We start from the raw sequence: 14,369 nt of genomic DNA, 5'->3' as shown, positions 1-14,369 counted from the left end.
TTTTATTCAATTCAACATAACTTTTAGCAAAAAAAATAATTTGCAAAATGTAGCTGGTATAAGAAAGGATAATTACTCTGCCATACAATCACCAAGAATATAATCCTATCAATACTGAAATGCGCATAAAAGTATGTAAGAAACAACCAATTAACTCATCTGGATTAGTAACATGCATAGAATAAAAAAGACAAAAAAGCTATTTCTATAAAAACATTCAAATATGAAGTTGCTTCTCTTAAATCTATAGAAGCATTTTTTTCAAGTGATCAGTGTTTTACAGAAGCTGAAAAATCTTTTCTTCATTGCCCATCACACTGTTTTTCTATTGTGTTTTATAAAATGTTTTAAATCAACATTTGTTTGTCAAGGAAGTGTCACCTTTCAATTGCTCCTTCCATTATCAAATCTTCTAATTAGAGCTCAGAAAGGAGTAATCAATTTATTTTTGCATGTGTGTGATATATACAAGTTTGAATGTGATATAGGTTTAAATAATGTACATCATCTCTATGCTACTTTAAATCTTAAGCCCTTAAATACCTAATATAGCTGATTTTTATATCAGGTAACTGGTTCACTAATGGTTGTGCACTCCTTAGTGTCTGAGTAAAGATGCTTAAAAAAGTGTTTTGGGGGAAAATGTAGTAGGGCTGATGGCATTAAATAGGTTTCATTCACCATTTCCTTCAGATATTGCCTGTTAAAATCATATTACATTCTGCTGCATGCAAAACTGTATTTTAAAGCTCAATTTATTCTTGTGGTCAAATGAACCGTCCCTTGCAAAATCCAAGATCAGACTTCATTATTCTCATATGTACAATAAAACTTATTCCACGTGTCAAGAAATGCTAGTTTGCTCTGCGCTCCACAAATACCAGTTGATACATATGTTAATAATACAAGGTAGACATTTGTATTATCTCTGCTTTCACAGTAGGAGAAAAGTTACTGTTTCAGAAAGGCTTGATCTATTAGACAAGTTTAGCCTGTCTAGTGGGTCTTTCAATTTCACATTGAAGTTGAAAATTCTCAATTTTGCATCAGAATGACACTGTTGAAATGGCATATTTTTATGTAAAATCAAAGGGAAATGTCCATCACCTGATGGCTGATGATGCTATTTGCCCAAATGCACAGTGGAGATCTGACTTACAGTTCTCCTTTTTTATTCAAATGCTCTGATACTGTGGTCTTCCTGGAGAGGTTTCTCAACTTTCAGCTTGAAAACTGAGATACTCAAATGACAAGTTGTAGTGAAATAAATATGTTGGCTTTTTTAGTTTGTTAGTTTTTTGAAGAAAGGCACCAGCTTCATCAGCTAATCAGTACCAGTGCCTCTGTGTTCTTAAAGCCTCTTTCCGATGAGCACTGCCCCGCAGAGATTTTCTTTTTATGCTGAGTAATGTCAAGTACAGTTCCTAGCTGAAAGGACTTCTATGTTATCCTCCAGAGACCTAGTTCTCACATACATGCATATCTAAAAAAGACTTAAGTGTGTTGGCAGGGCCGCATTTGAGTTCTGTAAGGATATATATCAAGATAAAACTACCACCAATAAGACTGTCAGTAAAATGTTTTCCAGAGGACTGTCAACATTAGAATACATTATTCACTCAGGCCTGTCAAGTTCACTTACGTGAGTAATAAGCTGTAGCTTTCAGTTATTAGACAACCAAGCAGTGCAGACCGCTTGGAAAAAGTTCAAGCGTATTCAAAGTTCAATTCCTTACCTTAATAAAGAAAATCAAAATACTCTTGAAAATCATTAATGCATGTTACTTTAGTCTCAAGTAGTCCATACTGACAAACTTTCAAGTTCTGACTGAATTAAAAAGAAAAAACAAAGGGGGGGAAGTGCAAAAGCCATCTTACTTAGTGCTTGTCAATAACTCAGTCAGGTTATTTTACATCTACAATTCCCTAACTTATATCATATTTGCCGAGAGGAACAATCACTGCCTCATTCTTGCTATTTCAAATAGTGTCATAAAGTACATAAGGTTTCTGCTTATGTAGCATTCGTGGAAATAAAGACAAAAGCATGTGATCATCTAAAATTAATTGGAATGCAGTTAATTATGTGATGAAAATGAAAAAGGAAAAAAGCATAATAAATTTTACATTTATTTTCATATAATGAAATGTAGAAATTACTAAGGAATTCCAGCCACTATTAGTTGGTAGGAGCATGTTCTGAAACATCTAGTATATCTGAGCTTTATCAACTTCTTGCTGCTTCTTTTAAATTATTAAAAGAATCTATTAGAGTAGCTCAAATGTAAACTGCATTACTACTCCCTTCGGATAGGCCCAAGTCAATTAAGAATGTAGATCTGCATTAAGAGAAGTGGGAGTTAGTGCTTAGTCAAGGCCTCCTGAAAGATCTGCAGAATGTGGGAAAACATATAATCAACATGCTGCTGAGAAATTATGGCATGTTTTTATCACAGTTGCATTGTGAAATTCATATTTGAGTTTCAACAGAATCAGATTCAGTCTTACACTATGTGCTACATTCATGCTATGTTATTAATAGGATATATCGAATCTTTTAAACTCATCAGTTTAGTGTGCTATAGAGAGATAACCATTGCAAGTTTAAGCCTTGGTATGGTATGGAAGACCAAAACTCTATACTGTAACTGCTTGGGCAAGACTTGTGAACTAGATGGCCCAGTTCTTCAAGGCAGAGAAAATTAGAGGCCATATTGTTCATATTTTAATGAAATAGACTTTTGGATTTTACTTGAATTGCTTTTGGTTCGATATATGAATGACAGCAGAAAATAAAAGTACTTCTAATCTCCTCTCTATTTATAAGGCAACACTGAGATTCTTCCATTGAATACAGTGTGAATGTTGGTGATATTTGTCACGGAGTTAACTAGATTAATCTAGGTCCATGACAGGGGGACAGTAGGCCTGTGGGCTCCCTGGCCCCAAAAATGGGAAGGGAAAAAGGGAAAGGGGCAGGGAAATGGGTGCAAGATAACACAATATAATGCAATCTAATTGAAATTGAGACTGATAAATCATGTAAAATAAGAAAGAGAGAGTTTTCCAAAGACTGAGAAGCCTATTTTGAAGTTGAAGGCGCACAGCTTGGAAGCACACCCACACCCACTGCCAGGCAGTGAGAGAGAGAGTGAGTGTCACTTCCATGATGTATTTTCCTCTCTGACACTGAGGTCCTCTGGGATCTGTAGTTCTTCTCTGTGCTCCACATAATGTCATTATGTGGGATACCAATAGAAAAATTACAAAACCACGACAATATTAAAAGCAGATAAAAATATTTGCTTTGATTTTAAATATCAAGTGGTGTAAAAATAAATAAATACAAATCATTGATGTTTTTGTCACTGCACTTCTGCCTGCTGCCCTAGTATCTGGAGTGCTGCAGAAGTATAAAGATGTTGTTATCGTTTTCCCCAAAACTTCAAGTGAAATGGTGGCAGCAGATATCCATTTAATCAAATGTATCACCAAGTTCATATTTTTGGTAGTAGCAGATGGGTGACAGTCTGGAGAACTTACCTATAAAAGGCTCAGGGTAAAGTGAGTTACCACAGTTAAGTGAATTTCTGCTTTTCAGTAGTAACTGTGGCAACTGATCATGTGCAGGTTTAATCCATCCAATTGGAAAGTCTCCATGATGTCAGATTACAGACTCCATATTACAAGTACTTTTATAGGATGTTAAAACTGGTCTGTAAGAACAGTTTTCTTGCCATAGGTGAAACAAACTGAGAGTAGTCTAGTTTTCAAGGCTAAGTAGATAGGCATAATTTACTCAGCTGGTATAATAGAATTACTTTTCAGTGTGCATCCATTTGCTCTTACGTGGGAAGCCTATGATTAGTGACCATTACACAGTCAGTCATTAAAGACCAAAATTCTCTTCTGTCTGACACTAAATTATTGTTTGAACCATAAAATTACTTAATTCTTTCTCCCTTAATCCTAACAATAAGAGTGTAGGGAGGATTTCCTACAGCTTTCAGTATTGACTTAACAATATTCCCTTTTGAATAGATACTGTGTTTCTGAACATACTTACAACTTAAATCCCTTGAGGTAAGACTGGAGAGATGCAAATATATATATATATATATATATATATATATATACACACACACATATATATATATAGTTGGAGAACTGAGAATCTTACACTTTTCTATAATAAAATCATTTGTGATTTTTGTAAGGAATTGTTAAGAAAACTATTCAGATTGAAAAGTTGTTTGCATTTCTTAACAACAGACTTTGTGATTTTTGTTTATATAACTAAGGGCCCTGGTGTCATCCTGTTCTTGTATTTTAAAGTCTTCTGTTACAATATTTTGTAGGTCTGCAGATTTTTAATTTGTAAGCATCAAAACAGCAGCGTAGTTAATCAGGTTATTTTAAGTACAGACAGTAAGACCAGGTGGTGTTCAAGGACTTTAAGAGGTCAACAGGGTTTTCTTCCATACACACTCTTTAAATTTTGTTGCCTGTTTGCAAGTTTCTTGGAATTCCTTATATTGTGCTTAAATGCAAACAGAAACTAGAGGTACATTCTGATTTTGTTCCTCAGTAACAAAAAAAGATTGCATGCTTCTTGTACTTTTTCATGTTTGTAATGATTAATTGGACTTCAGTTTTATAAATGGATAAATACATATTTTTTTTTAGCTTCTGAAATAATTTTAGAATTACAAATGGAACCTTCCTAAAGGAGATGTGATCATAGGGAAAAATAATTGTCTATAAAATAGCAATATATGCCATTTTGTCAGATATGAAGATTTTTTGGTATTTGTAACATTATTCCCAATTCCATGTCAAATACTTTTTTCTTTAACTGTGTTAGTAGCCCCTCAGCTCGAACATTCCAGTTGATGGAAAGATCCATTAAGCAGAGCGATAATTAAAATGACTTATGAACAGATAGATTTGAATCACCTTGTGAACAGTTACTCAACTAAATAATCATAGTTCTTTACATATGCAGATTATCAGACTTGCTGTATTTTCCTCTCTCTTTATACATTCATACCTGAAAGTGCAACAATACACCTGCAGTTGATAAGTTCTTGAAGAAGTATTTAAACTTTAAAAAGTAAACTGTCAAGTATAAAATAAGATCAGAAGTTCCATGAAGTACTGCCCCATTTCTTTGTAAGTTTTCCATGAACAGACAAAATGTTCATATGTGATTGAGAAAAAAAAAAATTAGGAGAAAAAGTAAATTTCACTAATAGAACCAATGTAGGAAGAACTGGCTTCACTAAAAGTGGAATAACCTTTGTGGTATGTCAAAGTAGGAAAGTTTTGAATAGAATAATTACAATAACAACTGCTGGAAAGTCAGCAAGTGCTTCATTCTCTAGAGGTATATTAATTGTAAAGCACACTATTATTCACAGCAACAAAAGAGCAAAAAATAAATTTCTTGTAGGACGCAGAAAAAAAAAGTCACAACAAAACAAAAATAAGAACAAAATAATATGCATTTATGTTTCTATGCAAGCATAAAAATATAGAAATTACACGAATTACTTGAAACATCTCATTTTAGATAAGGTTATTGCTACTCTTGTATACAGAAGGTGCTGAAAGAAAAATATGATCAATGGAATGGAAGATTAGAGATTCCAAAGTAAGCCACACCATGGCTTCTCTTTCTGAGAAGTTTTTTCTAATCCTCTGGCACAACTTGAGACCATCACTTCTTGTCCTGTTGCTACAAAAGGATATGATACCAAATCAGTAAATGTGTCTAGGACAGAGGAGAGTAATATTGTCAGGAAAAAAAAAAAAAGACCTACCAGTCAGTGCAGAATTGTGAATGCAAAAACATTTGAGGACAATAGAGCAGTTGTATAAAGCACAGAGTAATAAAAGGTTTTCTTCCTTCTTTCTCATTACAGCTAATAATGGAATCTCATTTTCAAGGAAGCATGTCTTCAGACAGCTGGAACAGACAAATTGTTCAGGTACTTCAGATTTGCAAAAGCAGGAAAATTGTGCAATGGCAAGGGGAATCCTTTATAGAGCAAATTTATCAAACTATGTATAGCCAGAAGGTTGGAGCCAAAGCAAGGATAAAATAAAGAGAAGTGTTAAAAAGATGATAACGTTACAGAGAAATTTCAGAAAGTTTGGAAAGGAAGGATAATAATCACCAACTGGGTTATGATAGTTTTTGATTCATTTTACTTTTACTACAGAGGTCGTATTCTAATGAGGGAGGGAAGAGAAAAATATTGATCTTATGATAAAATCATGACCTTTAGTTTTCTAGGCAACAGACCCCCAACTGTGGCTTGTTTGGAATATAAAGTTCAAAGGCTGGAATGTTTCACTGTGTGTTTTGTTTTTGATCAATGTTGGGTAGTTATTAAAGCTCTGACAATGTTGTAATTTTGTAATTTTGTAATATTACAATCCAAAAAATGGTTTAATTGTCTCTTAAATGATCATAAATGATAGCTGATAGCTAGAACAATATTTTATTTAATTTAAACACAAATCACTACTGTAATTTAGAAATGTCAATATTTTTATAATTTTCTATTTTCATTCAACTATTTCTCTTTCTAATGTGAAGTTGTAGAGAAATGCCTGCATGCTTTTAAATGCGGATCTATCTACCAGTTTCATCTAATGATGTGTGAGGTCTATAAGATAGCAAAGAATTTACTCTGTTGTTAGAGGACTGTTGCATTTGGAATAGACTTTTCCTCACTTCAAAAAGAATAATAAATTGTATACTTTAAATACTTCTTGGACTTTGTATATATGAAGCAGAACCTGTACATAAAATTACTGAGGAAAGGATATAGTGAAATTAGTCCTCTAAAAAATATGGAAGGTTTCCTGATCTGCCTTTTCTTGGAATGTTTAAAAAGTATAATATGACAGAACTAGAAAATCAAAATAGTGTATAAACTAGTCAAAATAGATGAGAATCAAAGACTCTTGTGAATACCGAAAACCCTGTGCATATGCTGAAACAGATGATTAGAGAGCTGTGCCTGTCCTACCCTTCAGTGGGTGGTGGTTTAATCTACAGCTGAACTGTCTCTTGAGTAAATCCAGGTTTTACTGTTCCCCTGAGCTTACAGGATGGAGCTTTGATATCTCTTAACTCTCTGGTTAGTTAATAAGAATGGTGAGAAACTGCTAGCCTTTCCATTCTTTCATCTTTATTGTTGCATTTAAATTTCCCCCATTGAAATGTTTTTCTGTACTTATGCCTCATCATTAGCAAAAAACTAAATTTTTCAAATACCTTGCTCAACTGTTTATCAGAGGAGATTCTGCTATGAATATTATTAAAAGTATTCTGTAGCACAAAGAGGAAATGAATAGCTGTGCTTTTCCTTACATTAAATGCATCAATTTCTGACTTTTGATAAACTGTTTTGGAGAGATGAACAGGTATTAAAAGAACACAATACAAAGCATTTCATTAAAAATTTAGTTTTTACAGCCATTTGCTCATAATGAGCTACTAAACATCAGTTTGTCATAAGCTGTTTTTCATAAAGACAAAAATGAGATGTAGCTTTTTTATAAGCAATTTGTGATGAGAAAGAGGAAAAATCCAACAGGGTTTACTCATTAGGAAAGGTTTGTAAGTTCAGTGTATTTATACAAATCTAATTTAGTTCAATTAAAAGCCAGACAAATAAAGCGATCAACTTTATCAGAACAAACTTATTAAATTCAACATTCATAATTTGATATTCTCATTTTAGCACATCTGGCATAAGAAGTGAAAAACCCACCTGTTTTATGGGGCAGCGTTTAACCTAACATGTTGATGGTTCCCTAGATTTCAGTGATTTCATTGCAAATATATGGCAGTATTTTACAGGAACACTGCAGGTTAAATTTTCATGCTTTTTCCCTGTTTATGTAATTTACTAAAGATGTCTCTGAGAAGCAGTGTCCCAGTAAACATGAACTAGTACCAGATCTGGGGCTGGTGGCCCTGCCTGTGGCAGGGGGATAGGAACTTGATGATCCTTGGGTCCCTTCCAACCAAGCCATTCTATGATTCAGTCATTCTATGACTAAAGAAATAGTATTGTTATTCTTCCGTTATTAAAACGGGGGGAAAAAACAACAAAAACAAAACCCTAAAAACCTAACATACAGGAAAATATTATTTCTGTTTATATATCCATTATTTGCAGATGGTCAGATGTAGCAGATTAAGTAAGTTTGTACCTCACACAAGGAGATATTGAATGCTGAGTATTAACAATGTTAGTTTAAAGGGGGAAAAAAAAAAAAAAAAGAAAAAGAAAAAAAAAGTTTAGAATAGCTGCGACTGCTAAAGCTTTTATCTGAAACTTAAATTGTGTAAGTAAAATTATATAACATTACAGCTGCTGTAATAATTCTTTACAATGCTGTGCTTTACGGGGAAATTATTATGCATTATTTGCTTTTTCACTAATAGGCTTATAAATAACAAACAGTATTATTCAAAAAATATAGAGTAGGACTTAACTCATAGCTTCACCATTAAAACTGGATCAGTTCAATGTACTGTAGAGTTAAAATGTCTAATAATGTAAAGCTTGAACATGAACACCATCTGTCCCTAACTGGCCCAGGTGAGGTGAGTAGCTGAAAAAAGTCCCTAATTATTTGCTGAAGTGAATGATGATTATAGCTCTTTAATTTCATCAGGTATATTCAGTGAAAAATATGTCAGAGGCTGGGGAAAATCATAGGAAAAAGGCATTTTTCAAAATGTTATCTTTTAGGATCCTCAGTACTGTTTTTATTCATTCAAGAATGAATAGAAAAAGTCAGTAACTTCTTAATGTTTTTGGCAAACATTTGACCTTTTTCATGCAAATGTAAGAACACAATTTAACTTTATATATTCAATTAGTCCCAGGAAACTACTTGAACAGAATGATAAACAAGGGATTTTGAGCAAATCTGAAGAATAGGGTAGAGTTCCTTCTACTAACAGATGGCTTTACAGCAGGTAACAGAAGAAGATAATGAGTAATCAAGTACAATGACTAAGCTGCCTTGGACAGTTCCTGTTTTCTATTCTGCCTCCCATTTCATCTCTCCATCTCCCTGACCACAAGGATTCAACCACTAGCCTGCATGTGTGTCTGCATATTGATGAAGGAAAAAAAGAAAAATAAATAAGTAAATAAGTAAGTAAATAAATAAATAAATAAAATAGCGAGAAAGACAAATTGCAGCAGTATTAAGTATAATCTGATAACTGAATGGAATGCAAGTATCAACAGTTTTTTCTTCAGTTTTGAAGAATACGACATCCTTAACAGAAAAACCACCAGGAAAATGAAACAGATTGGCAATATGATAATCAACTACTAAAAAGAAGTAGGAGGTCTTCTATCCAGCTAGAAATTTCATATTTTTATCATAGGTCTGTCGAGTCATATAGTGAGATAACACTGTTGGAAGGACAATAAGCTATCTATTTGGCATAAAAAAAGCGAGTGTTAATGGAAGTTATTCAAGCATGTCATAGAAGAAATTCTCATCACCAACTCTGTAATATAAATAGTGAAATACATACATATGTTTCCACAGATTATACAAGGTGTTCTACAATCATGTAATGGAAATCATAACAGCAAGATTGATCTTGACTGCATAGTCCAAAACTTTTCTGGTGGTGAGCTCAGAAGGCAACTGAATAGAAGAAAAATATAAATTGTTTTTTATATGACCTTATGGTTTCCTAAAGAAAAGACAGATGGCAGAAAATGCAAGAGGTGAACTGGTGTATGGTGTGTGTTGAGGGGTACTGTTTTTTTTGCAAGATAAAACAACTGAGTGAGCAGACTGTCCTATTTTTGTAGAACACTGATATTCTCAAAGAGTAGTAAGCAAGAACATTCTTGATAATGCTAAATAAACTAGTCCTATATAAAAGCAAGCTCCCAAAGCTATGAAGAAAGGTAGTGTTTTGTTTACTATCAAAGCTTAGAGTTTGAAAACGTAATTAAGCAGAAAATCTTGGTGGTAAACAAACATTTTATACAGCTGGCATTATAAAAATAATGACTGCGGGGATCCACATGAACACCATATTATAAACTGCTTTACCTTATTAAGGAATTTACAACACATAAGCTTCTATGCATGAAAAAGAGACCTTCTAAATAAAATAAAACATTATCTGACTTAAAGCCGCAAAAAAACTCAGAAGTGCTAGATCTGGAATGCATGCAGATCAATGAGCTCAACAAGAAACGCACAAAGGAGCATGTTGCATACCAGCCAAATCAAGCTACTGAACACAATAAGGAACCTTTTAAAATGGCTATTTATTGTAAACAGGGATTATTTATAGATTACTCATTACAATTAGAGATTTCTCTTTACAGATCTGCAATAGAGATCATCTGTAACAGATATTTAAAAGGGCTGAACTTCTGGAATTGTGACGTTTCTAAACTTAAAAACCTAAGTCAGAAAAAGAAGGGAGAAAAGGAAAAAATAATGTTAATTTAAATGAAAACTGGTAATATTTGGAAGGTCATATTTCCACAGCACAGGATGAATGTGCACAGGATGATAAAGTAGCATAAGAATGCTTTATTCTTGCAGCATACATGGCTCTAGCAGATGTCAAATTTCTTCACATGAAGATAAACTCTGAAGTATGTAGGCCGATCCAAAAGTAATGCCTTTTCTTTTTCCGATAGAAACTACAAGAGATACAAATAACACTGCTTGATTATGTACAGGAACTCTTAAGTCATAGCTTGAACTAGTGACTGAGAAGCTCTAGGAAGCAGAGGTGGAAGCAATTCCTCTTAGCATGTCCCTGGCCTCGTTTAAGAGCTGGCAGCCACAAGGAAAGTGTTTGGTGAGCCCTGATCCTTGGAAAAGACGTTTCCTTTTTTGTTACTGGATTGTGGTCACTACCTTTCTTGAGTGATTTGAAACTGATTTAAAGCAACTATATCTGCTGCCTCCTATCTGTAGAGATAGAGAAATTTCCTAGCTGCAAAATATTATTTTTTGATATAGACACCACTACTGTTAGCCATGTATTTTTGGCAGGGGTTAACAAGAGCCTGCATGCCACACTTGCAAAATTCCGCATGACCATCTAGAAAGTTGCTTGTCTTTCACATCACTGTTGCTGCTGCTGAAACCACCTTACTGTGTTCACATCCACTGTTTGGTCTCCATAAATATTCAGCAAGCATTTATGAATGTCAGTGGGTGGTATTTTTTCCACATTCATAGACACACCTTTGCTCCATACACACTTCCATGTCAGATACCATAGTGTTAGACTGCTCCTCTGCTGCCATCTGTCACATAGCAATAAAATGTAATGGAATACTGACAGAAGGTTCAACCTCTACTGCCTTCCCACCAACGCCTGCCGCTGACACTGTAGGCCACTTTAGTAAAATAGGAGACATTGCTTTCAGAGTATAACTTACATTCAGATTCAAGTCCTATGTTACTTCTAACTTAAATGAATAATCCTCTTTATTGTAACCTTGGCTAAACCTGCCTATTCCTCCTCTATACAGTTAATTCCAGTAAACAACACAACTGATGAATAAAGGCAACAAATAGCTACTAAGAAGCATAATACATTCAAAGTAAAGAAAAGACAGGGAAAAAAAAGTCAGAAAAATTAGAACTTTGACTACATAGAAAATTGGCAAGAGCAAGAAGGATCTGTCAGGACAGAAATTCCTGACTTCAAAAGCAGATCAATCAAACAGCAAGTTTGCTGGTTTAGAATAGAATAGTTCAGTTGGAAAGGACCAAACAGATATCACATCCAACTTGCTTGACCACCTCGGGTCCCTTTGCAAGGCTTCTCACTGCTCCAAAGATTCAGTAGCATCTTCCAGTTTAGTATCATCAGCAAACTTGCTGAGGATGCATTCAACTCCTGCATCCAGATCACTGATAAAAATGTTGAGCAGAACTTATCCTATAATTTAGCCCTGGGGAACCCCAGTAGTGAATGGCCACCAACCAGATGTAGCCTTATTTGATATAACCTTTTGAGCTCCACCATTAAGCCAGTATATCACCCACCATACAGTGAACTCGTTCAATTCACAATTGGACTATTTGTCCAGAAGGATGGAGTGAGGCATAACATTAAAAGCCTTAGTAAAATCCAGAAAGATTACATCCACTGCTCTTTAAATATCTCTGCCTTTTCATCAGCCTTACTTGTTAGGCAACCTCTCTCATAAAATGTTGATCTAATGTTTTCCTTAGGCTCCTCTTGCTGTTGACATACTTTAAAAAGTCTTTTTTGTTGTCTGACACCACAGTGGCCAGTGTCAACTCAAGCTGAGCTTTGACTTTTCTTGTTTTCTCCCTGCAGATGTGAACTACCACTCTGTAATCTCCCTGTGAAGCTCGACCGTGCTTGTGGAGATCATTTATTTTCTTTTTCTGCCCTAATTTCCGGGGGAGTTCCTTGTTCAGCCAGACTGGTCTTCTGCCCTTCTTGCTTGACTTGTGACACAAGAGAATTGCCTGTTCCTGGACTACTTAAAAGGTGTTTCTCAAAAAAAATGACCAACTCTCATGGACCAAAAAGCCTCTGGAATAGGTTCCCAGGGGACACTGCTAACTAGATCCCTGAGTAGCTTAAAGTTTTTTTCTCTTAAAGTAATGGATGGTAATTCTGCCAATCTTTTTTCTCCTTACACCAAAGATGTCAACTGTTTTATGATCACTATGGCCAGGACAGCCACCTACCATCACCTCACCCACAAGATCTCAATTCTCAAACAGCAAATCTAGTTCCTAGTTGTCTCAACCAGTGCTTGTGATAGGAAGTTATCTTCAGTATTCATTAGGAATTTCCCAGGCTCGTTTATCATGTAAATATTTTATTTACAGATTTGTCTGGGAAGTTGACATATAAGGATAAGTTCAACTGATTCAGATATTCCACCTACTTTCCTACTGAATAGCTCATCTGTACCATTGTACTGGGTGAACAGCTGATAGCAGACACCCATAATGATGTCTGCTTTACTATCTCTCCCCTTAATCCTTACCTGGTGGCTCTGTGCTGCAGTATCCCTAATAGCAAAGGCTGTGCAATTTTTGTTGTTGTTGTTGTTGTTGTTGTTGTTGTGTTTTTGTTGTTGTTGATGTTGTTTTGTTTAGTATTTGAACAATATTGGAAGCATAATAAGTAATACTGGGACATAAACCAGATGCTAGGCAGATGATGATGGACCTCTGCATAACAGCGTAGGAAAGGCATAAGTATGCACTAATCAGAAATCCTGTTTTGTATTTGGAAAGCAGTGAAAGTTTGTTAGTATGTCACATAGTGCCATTGACAACAATGAAGCACTTTTCAATCCATTAGAGATGACAAGCAGTAGTGAGCATTTACTTGAGATTCAATTTTTGTAAATAGATAGGTTTAGATAAGTGTGCTGTCTTCTGATTTTTAAACAGGAATGGAACTCCCAATTTCTTTCTCTGTTTGGAGAAGGGCAGAAATTAAATGAGATCTCTAAAACTTATCCTAAATACAGAATGAACTCTGTACACTACTTACTTTCCCAAAGTGAATTAGCTAAAAATAAATTTGAATGTGAAGTAGATCCACAAATATATATATATATATATATATATATATATATATATATATTATTTTTTTTTTCTTCCAGGAAAGGCAAATAAGATGACCTTCTTCTCTGAACTGGATAGTCTGACTGGCTTTTAGTAAAACACCAGAAACAAATGAACAAAAATTCCATCATATCCCAAACTGATAGATGAAGCACAACAAATGTTAAAAATACTCAATGCGCTATATGCGACATCTGTCTTACGATGCAAACTTATTTTCAGTGATTCAGATAACAAGTATGATAGATAAAGGTAACTGTGTATATGTAATATAGTTCCCTTCAACACTGTTTTAGCAAAATAGCACTATTCATATCCAAAGAGCCCATGTGAAATGAATTAAGAGCTAACTTGTTGACAGATCTGTAAAGCAGTTGTCACTGGAGGTGTTTTCTAGCAGAATCCTGATAAGAGAAATAATAGGTATAACAGTATTCAGCATTCATTCGGTTGTTCAAAGTAAATTTACAGTCATTTAAAAATCAGTTAGAAAGCTCAGTGGAAAGCTAGACTACCAATACCAGGGGAGACCTTATTGCTCTCTACAACTTCCTGAAGGGAGGTTGTAGTGAGCCAGGGGTCGGCTGAATATTTATGGAGACTAAACAGTGGACGTGAGCACAGAGAGGTGATTACAGCAGTGGCCACACTGATGTGAAAGACAAGCCACATTCCAGATGGTCATGTGGAATTTTACAAGTTTACAAATTTACAAG

This window comes from Coturnix japonica, chromosome 3 (genome assembly GCF_001577835.2).
Source record: "Coturnix japonica isolate 7356 chromosome 3, Coturnix japonica 2.1, whole genome shotgun sequence".
Taxonomy (NCBI): Eukaryota; Metazoa; Chordata; class Aves; order Galliformes; family Phasianidae; genus Coturnix; species Coturnix japonica.
This window is presented reverse-complemented; position numbering follows the sequence as displayed.